This window comes from Lonchura striata, chromosome 37, assembly GCF_046129695.1.
Source record: "Lonchura striata isolate bLonStr1 chromosome 37, bLonStr1.mat, whole genome shotgun sequence".
Lineage (NCBI taxonomy): Eukaryota > Metazoa > Chordata > Aves > Passeriformes > Estrildidae > Lonchura > Lonchura striata.
Window position 1 is genome coordinate 1,393,820 of NC_134639.1, and position 7,689 is coordinate 1,401,508.

A 7,689-nucleotide genomic window follows, 5' to 3' on the forward strand; every position below is an offset into this window, starting at 1 on the left:
TGAACTCTTTCATGGGCAGCCAAGATTTCCTTCTCTGTAGGAGTGTAGTTGGCTTCAGACCCTCTGTAACTTCAGCTCCGGAATCCCAGTGATCAGCCTCGAGTCTCCCCAGGCACCTTCTGCCAAAGGTTCCAGGACAAACCATTGCTCCTGGCTGCAGAGTAGAGCACATTCTTCACCTCTGGTCCTGTCCTGACTGGGCCAAGGGCTACAGCATGAGCGATCTCCTGCTTGATCTGGGCAAAGGCTTGCAGCTGCGCAGGGCCCCAGTGAAAATCGTTCTTCTTGTGGGTGACCAGGTAAAGAAGGCTCACAATCTGGTTGTACTCGGGAATGTGCATTCTCCAAAAGCCAATGGTGCATAGGAAAGCTTGTGTTTCCTTCTTGCTGCTTGGTGAAGACATCGCAGTGATCGTATTAGTGACCTCAGTGGGAATGTGACTCTGTCTGTCTTGCAACTTTGCTCCCAGGAACTGGATCTCTTGGGCAGGTCCCTTGACTTTGCTCTTCTTGATGGCGAAGCTGACTTCCAGCAGAATCTGGATGATGCACTGTTCTTTCTCAAATACTTCCATTGCTGTGTTCTCCCACACAATGATGCCATCGATGTACTGCAGGTGTTCTGGAGCTTCTCCCTTTTCCAGTGCAGCCTGGATCAGTCCATGGCAGATGGTGGGGCTGCGCTTCCACCCCTGGGGCAGTCGGTTCCAGGTGCACTGCACGCCCCTCCAGGTGAAAGCAAACTGAGGGCTGCATTCTGCTGCCAGAGGAATGGAGAAAAACACCTTAGCAATGCCAATAGTGGCGTACCACTTTGCTGCCTTGGACTCCAGCTCGTGCTGGAGTTCCAGCTTGTCTGGCACAGCAGCACTCAGTGGTGGAGTCCCTTCATTCAAGGCACAATAATGCAATCAATCTCCAATCTTCCTCATCTCCTCTTTAAACTCCTCTTTGAGTTCCTTGATCACAGCAGAGCCATGAGCCTGCATCGGGCCATTGACCATACTCTCACAATTTCTAAACTTGTTGGCAGCAGAACCCACTGTCTCTCGGTTGGTATCAGCAGTAATCGTTGCAATGAAGGTGGTGTATTGACATGGCCCTAGATTTGCCAGACTCCACAGCATTTGCCCTGTGCACCTGACCTTGCCAGGGTCATTATCATGCTGTCCATCCCTCCCAAAGAGTACCTCCAATGCTGCCACTTTTCTCAGCTGTTGGATCCCTTCCTCAAGGGTCTTCCAGCTCATTCTATGGTGGTGCTCCTGCATTCTCTCCTTGTGGACAAACCTCTCTCTGACATTCATTAAAAGCCACTCCCACAGGAAAAGGGAGCCTGGCTCTCTTACAAAAATCTGATTCATACCTGGCTCCTGGGTCAAGGGTCCCAAATTTCTTGCCTCACCACCATCCAGTTGCATGCCTGTTCCCATAAGGTCCCAGACCCGCAGTAACCAGGTTGTATAAGCCTCACGTCCCTGTCGTGCAATGTCTTTGTGCAGATTATGGAGACTTTTGTACGTCAGGGACTTGGTGATGATCCATTGGCTCCCCTGTGGGTGGCGAGGGCCCTCCTTTCTTATCCTTGTCTGGGTGCTCTGATTTCATCTCAGACCTCCTTGAGTGTGAATGAGGGCAGTGGGCAGTCAGCAGGGGCTGGCCGGGCGAGCTGCAATGCCTGGGCAGGGAGCTGCAATCCCTGGAGAGGGCAGAACCAGAGACCATCTGGGCTTAACCGAGAGCTTCGGGTGTGCCTAAGAGCAAATGAAGCAGCAGCACGGTGCCCGAAACTCAGACTGTGCCAGAGCCTGGAGCGCTGTCAGGCAGTGCCGGGATCCCAGGTGTGGTTCTGGTCCCGAGAACCAAGGAATGGCAGCCCCAGCCTCAGAGCCAGTCAGAAAGCCAACCAAGTGAGACCAGAGGGAGGGCACCTTCCAGTTTCTCCTGGGTATGGCTGCAAAACAACACCTGCTGTTTCTTCCTCCGCCTGTCTTTGGGGTGTGCTGGTGGCAGAGCCAGCCAGGTTGTGCTCTGCCTTCCAAAGCCTGTTGAGAGTGGGCATGAAAAGCGCTGCGTACACAGCGGAGAGTCCTGGAAGGTGCTGGCAAGAGCATCCTGTGGGAACAGGGCTCTGGGCTCTGGCTGGGAACAGCCTGGTTTTGCTGCCGTGACCACAGGCTGGAGTTGAGGCAGGTGAAGAGGCAGTGGGCAGCTTGTGCTTGTAGAGGGCCTGGGGCTGCACCTCTGAGCCTCCACCTGGAAACACACTTGGGGGAATATGGGCTACAGCTGGAGCGCCTGTCCTGAGAGGACTGGAGATCGTTCAGCCTCGCCAGCTTTTCTTAAGAGTGTGTTGGTGTTCCCCAGGAAAGATACACATTTGGGGAAATGCCTTTGGAGGAAAGGGGCTTGCTTCTCAAGGACAGTGCTTCCCAGGGAGCTCCCAGTGAGGCAGGTGGGAGTGTTACCCTTTGGCTCTCTGAGGTCCTTTCAGTCCTTGAGGCATGTTGAGCTTGGCAGAGGGGCAGGGCAAGGGAGAAGGCTGTGAAGAGCAGGTTTGGCATCCACCTCGACCTGCAGAGACTGACCCAAGCACCTGCAGCAAAGTGTGATCCCCCGCTTTGGACAGAGGTGTGAGCAGCAGCATCTCTGTCCAGCTGCAAGCCCCAAAGCTCTCTCTGAGAGCTGTGAATTAACAGGCCTTTACGCCCAAACTTTTCACATCTTCCCTGTCTGCTGTGTTTCAACTGTTGGCTACATGCATTTGCCCTTGCTTGGTAGAAGCTGCTGTGACCTAGGGCCAGCACAGAGCTGGGCTGGGTGGGCCAGGCAGCATGGAGAGTCTTGGCTGATCCTGGTGTGTGTCTGGCCGCAGAAAAGGCTTGGAAGGATTTCTTCCTAAGATGTCCTGCTCCTTGGCTCTCCCTGTGCATCTTGGAGAGAACAAGGTAGGCCTTTCTGGCAGCTGGGCATCAGCAGGCCTCAAAATGGGGGCGTGTTGTGGAGCGAGCCCAGCTGAGATACCCTGAGAGGAGCCCAGTGCTCCTTGCTCCCCTCTGCTGACAGCTGAGCATTTGTCTGTTTTCGGGATGACCCTGGCTGTGTGAGGGGTGCTATGTGGACACAACACAGGCAGTCCTGTCCTGCTGGGTCCTGGCAGTGCCTCACTGCAGTTCTGCATCCACGTCAGGATGCTGGCCAAGAGAGGTCCTGGAAGCTGAGGCAGCAGATTTTAAGCTTGTGCAGCTGCCTACAGGTCAAGGCCAATGGTGTTCCCTCAGGATATAGCAGTCCTGAGGGGTCTGCCTCATTCAAAGAAATTGGCAGGCAAATGCACTGTCCACCAAAAGCTCTTTTACTGACCTGGCGGGAGGGCGGGGTCTGCACCCCACTCAAATATTCCTCCGCTATGTATAAATTTCAGTGGGTTGATGCAGGAACTGTACCAAACATACCATCCATCTTTACACTGCTGAGGCGATTCGATCGGCAGGGGGTTGGAAATACATTGGGTCAGATTCCTATCCTTGAAGCTGATGTCCAGGCGCTGGCCAGGAGCGGTCTCGATGCCCTAAAGCAGCACAAAGTCTTCCTCATGGCTTCCCTGCACAGGGCTGACTCCACACTTGCCCTTAGTTCTTCTGGTACACTGTCTAAAGCTTTTTGTCAAGTCACTCTCAGGTCAAGTTAGGCCTGCCAGGTTTTTCTAATGCTAACTGGTGCTGAGTACTTATGTATGGCTGTGCTAATTACCTCTTTACTTTTGGGAATTGCTTGGGCTTACTTATGTCAAACAAAGGCTTTGTTTCATTGCCAAAGGTGCTTGAGGCCACCCCTCTCCTTGTGGCATCAGTTGCTTTCCTGTGGAATGTTCTACCTCCCCAAGAGTAAAGAGGGAGCTGGAGAAAGAGCTTGCCAGGCTGCTCTCCATCCTTTACCAGCGCTCCTGATTTAGTGGAGAAGTCTGAGCTGAGCCCAAAGGTGCAGATGGAACAGCCGTGCACAGGAAGGCTCGGTGGGAAGGATGATCCAGGATCCATAGGCCTGGCAGCCTGAGCTTGCTCCAGGGGAAGGCCTTGGAGCAGATCCTCCCGAGTGCCATCCCACGGCATGTGCAGGGAACCAGGGCGTCTGCTGGAGGGTGGGAAAGCTCTGCAGAGGGATGGGGACAGCTGGGGCCCGTGACGGGGTGTTGAGGGCTTCTGTGCAGGAGTTTGGGGGGGTTGGTGTTGGTGGGGTGTTGGGGGAGGAGTTGTCTGGGAGGTGAGAGCTCTAGGCTGGAATTAGAGTCACTTTGAAGGCAGCATCTGTGTTTTGGCACAGCTTTGGTTACAGAGGGCAGAAAGAATATTTGTGACTTTTCCTTTTCATGGTCCTGATTCTCCTGCAGGGAACAAGACGGGAGAGCTGTACTTTATTGGACAATTAGTTATCTGTTGCAGGGGGAGGATTAGCCCTTTTGCCATCTATTCATTTGTTTGAGCTACTTTTGTACCACTCTGTGGACTTTCATTTCTTGAGAGCTTTTATTCCTTAAGAGGCCTAGGATATTATCATCCCTTCATAGAAAACCATTTGCATACCAAAGGATGGCCCTTGGTTTTGCCCTTTTTTTGTGTAGTGTTATGTTCTGTAAAGTGACCCTCAGTGGATGAGGTTAAGGCAAATGAGTTGCTGCTTTGAGATGGGAAGCAAAATTCCAAATCTTCACCTCCTCAGGCCATCCCAAATAATTTGGGAAGTTTGCACTTGTTTGGAACTACTTGAGTTGAGCAATGGGATGTAAAGCTTTCCTGAATTGAGGATTCTTCCTTGCCAGATTTTCCTGTGCCTTTGCCGCTAAGGTGTTTTTGTGCTGAAGGCAATAACTTCAATGAGAAAATAATTTCAGCATGGAGTAAGAGCTTCTGACAGAGACCAAGTGTTCCCAGCAGTTGCTCCAGGTGTTCCTGCTAACAGCCCCTGCAGGCAGGAGCACAGCCCCCAGTGCACCTGGGCTTTGGCTCCCTCTGGCACAGAAGCCCCCGGGGGCACAGGTCTCTGGGGCAGGACATGGCACCAGCGCTGCCAATGCTCAGGGGATGGCAAGTCTGCTTGGGCAGGGACTCTGCCTCACCTGCTGGTGTCAGAGCTCCCCGGGCCCCAGGGCTCAGAGCAGCATTCCTGCCCTGGCCCACAGTTCCTTGTGTGCCACACCCGCGGGTTTGGGATGGCCACGGGCTGGGACGAGTCCCAAGGAGGCCGTGCCAGCTTCTGTGGAAGGCCCCGTGCCCTTCCCAGCACGGCTGCATCGGCAGCCCTGGGGGCTCCTTCTGCTGCCCTGAGCCCGCAGAGCAGGGCAGCGTTTGCTGATGGTTTGAGCCGTTCCTAAAGACCCTGTTGGGCTGTCTTAGACACTTGGGGTGAGGGATTCCTTCCAACCTGAGCCACTTTGGGTGGGCCAGGGGCGGCCGTAGCGCAGGGGGCAGTGTGTGCAGGGGCCCTTTGTGACACGCTGCAGCATGGTCACTATGGCATGGAACAGTGTGTCAAAGGGCCCTTTGTGACACGTGGTGACATAGGAGCTGACAGTGACAGGACCATGCCACAGTGCTCCGAGCACGCGACGGGACAGGACAGGACAGAGCAGTTCTGTGAGGAGCCCCCACACAGCGCACTCGTTCGTGTCTGACCCGGAGATTTCTGAGGCGTTATTCCTGCAGCTGACGTCGAGGCCAGACCACAGGACTTGCTGACCCGTGGCCTTCCTAGGCTTCAATTTTGCAGGTGCCCTCAAGGGCAGAGCGTGGGACTTGGTGCCCTGGAGGCATCTCCCATCCCTGTCACCAGTGCCCTCGAGGTAAGAGCACAATCCTTGACAGTAGTCTCCTGTCCTTGTGGCAGAAGCCCTCAAGACCAGAGTGCAGGACTTGCTGTCTTGAGCCTTCCTGAGGCTTCTCTCTTGAAGGTGCCGTGCAGGCACAAAAGCAGGACTTGCTGACTCGGAGTTTTCCGAGGCATCTCTCCTGCAAGTAGCCACAGATCCAGTCACTGACATGGAGCAGAGACCCCCAAGAGTGCCCAAGATGGCCTGGGTGGAGGAAGAGGAAGAAGGCCCTGGAGCTGCCCCAGTGCACAAGACTGAAGAGATGGTGCCATTCAAGCAGCTGCAGGAGGGTGAGTGGCAGAGCTGGGTTGCTGGACTGCATGGCTGGTGGCTGCAGCCAGCTTGGCCACATCCCATCCCATCCCATCCCATCCCATCCCATCCCATCCCATCCCATCCCATCCCATCCCATCCCATCCCACATGCCCATGGATAGGACAGAAGCTGGGCTGGGGCTGGACCACATGGCAGCTCCATCCCTGGGGCATCACGAGGCTCTCCCTGCCAGGAGAGAACAGGGCTGGGCTGTGTTTTCTGGCCTCTCCTGCAGCCCCTCAGCAGCTCTGGCCGCGCTCGCTCTTTACCAGATGCAGCCCTGGACCGGACACAAGAACAGGAACCCGCCCATGGCCGCTTCCGCAGAACAGTGCAGGTACCTGCGGCCATCCCCACCTGGGCTGGGCCTGCTGGCACTGCTCAGCCCAGCACCGAGTGGTTGCAGCACTCCATGCATTCTCCCTCTCTTCCTGCTCTTCTCCTGCAGACCATCTGTCAATTCATCACGTGCATTAGGCAGGAAGAGACCACAGGTGTGGGCACCGGGATCTTGGCAAGCTTTCACCTCTTCAGTGCCGAGACCAGTGCTGCCATGCTGGATTTGCTGGTGGAGAAGGGTGTGTCCAATGCAAAGCAAGTAAGCAGTCTGGGGCAAGGGTTTGATTGCCCCAGGAATGGTGTGGCACATCTTGCTAGGTCTGCTGGGCTCCCTCAGCCTGTGAGGTCCAGCCCAATGTGGTGGAAAGGGAAGCACTCCTCAGGGGAAGCTGGGCAAGTTGCTGCCCTGGCAGCTCTCCAAGTCTCCCTGTGCCTTCTGTAGGTGCCAGCCATGGTGAGGTACATCCACCGGTGGCTCACGGCCAACAAATCTGCTGAGCACAGGCTGGACAAGGCCCTTCTGGAGCTGACCAAGGAATACCCCTGTGACGTGCTGATCACTCTCTTGCGCTGGGCCCCATCGTGTGACAGGCATGGCATCCCCACCTGCCTTGAGGCCTTAGGCTTCACCGGCCCCCCCACCCCGTAGAGCCTGTCCCTGACAGACAGGTGGAGAGTTCCAGGAGCCTCTGGCCCCTCTGTTTTCCAGTCCTGGCATGTCAACTCCGGAGCCTGCTGCCATGCTCCCTCCCTGCCCCTCAGGGCCTGGGCCCACGTGGGCTGGCTGGCTGCTGCCAGCCAGGGCCAGGAGTCAGAGGCAGGGCTGAGGGCCAGTGCAGGCCCCTGCAGCTGCCCAGACCACGCTGCTGTGGCTGAGACCCCCCTGACACAGAGCTCTGGCCCCACAGAGCTGCCGTGATCATGTGGGGGACCATCATGTCCTCGAGCAGGACCGCGGAGCCGGCGCTGCAGATCCTCCTCGATGTGCTGAGCGCCTGGCCAGAGGACAGCGTGTACACCTCCGATGGGGACAGTAAAGGGGTCTTTGCCCTGGCTGTGAGTTTCTGGAAGCGGCCTTTGCCAGCCCCCAGGCCACCTCTCCAGCAGCTAGCTCTCTGCCCTGCCCCCAGCTGCATCTCCCTGCCTCAGGCGCTGGGCTGAAACCTGGC

At 56.0% G+C, this 7,689-nt stretch overlaps 1 pseudogene; it reads left to right on the forward strand.

The window, feature by feature from the left end:
• LOC144247988 (olfactory receptor 14A16-like) overlaps nt 1-7,169 on the forward strand; it is a 160,385-nt pseudogene extending 153,216 nt beyond the window's left edge.
• The last annotated feature ends 520 nt before the right edge of the window (nt 7,170-7,689 follow it).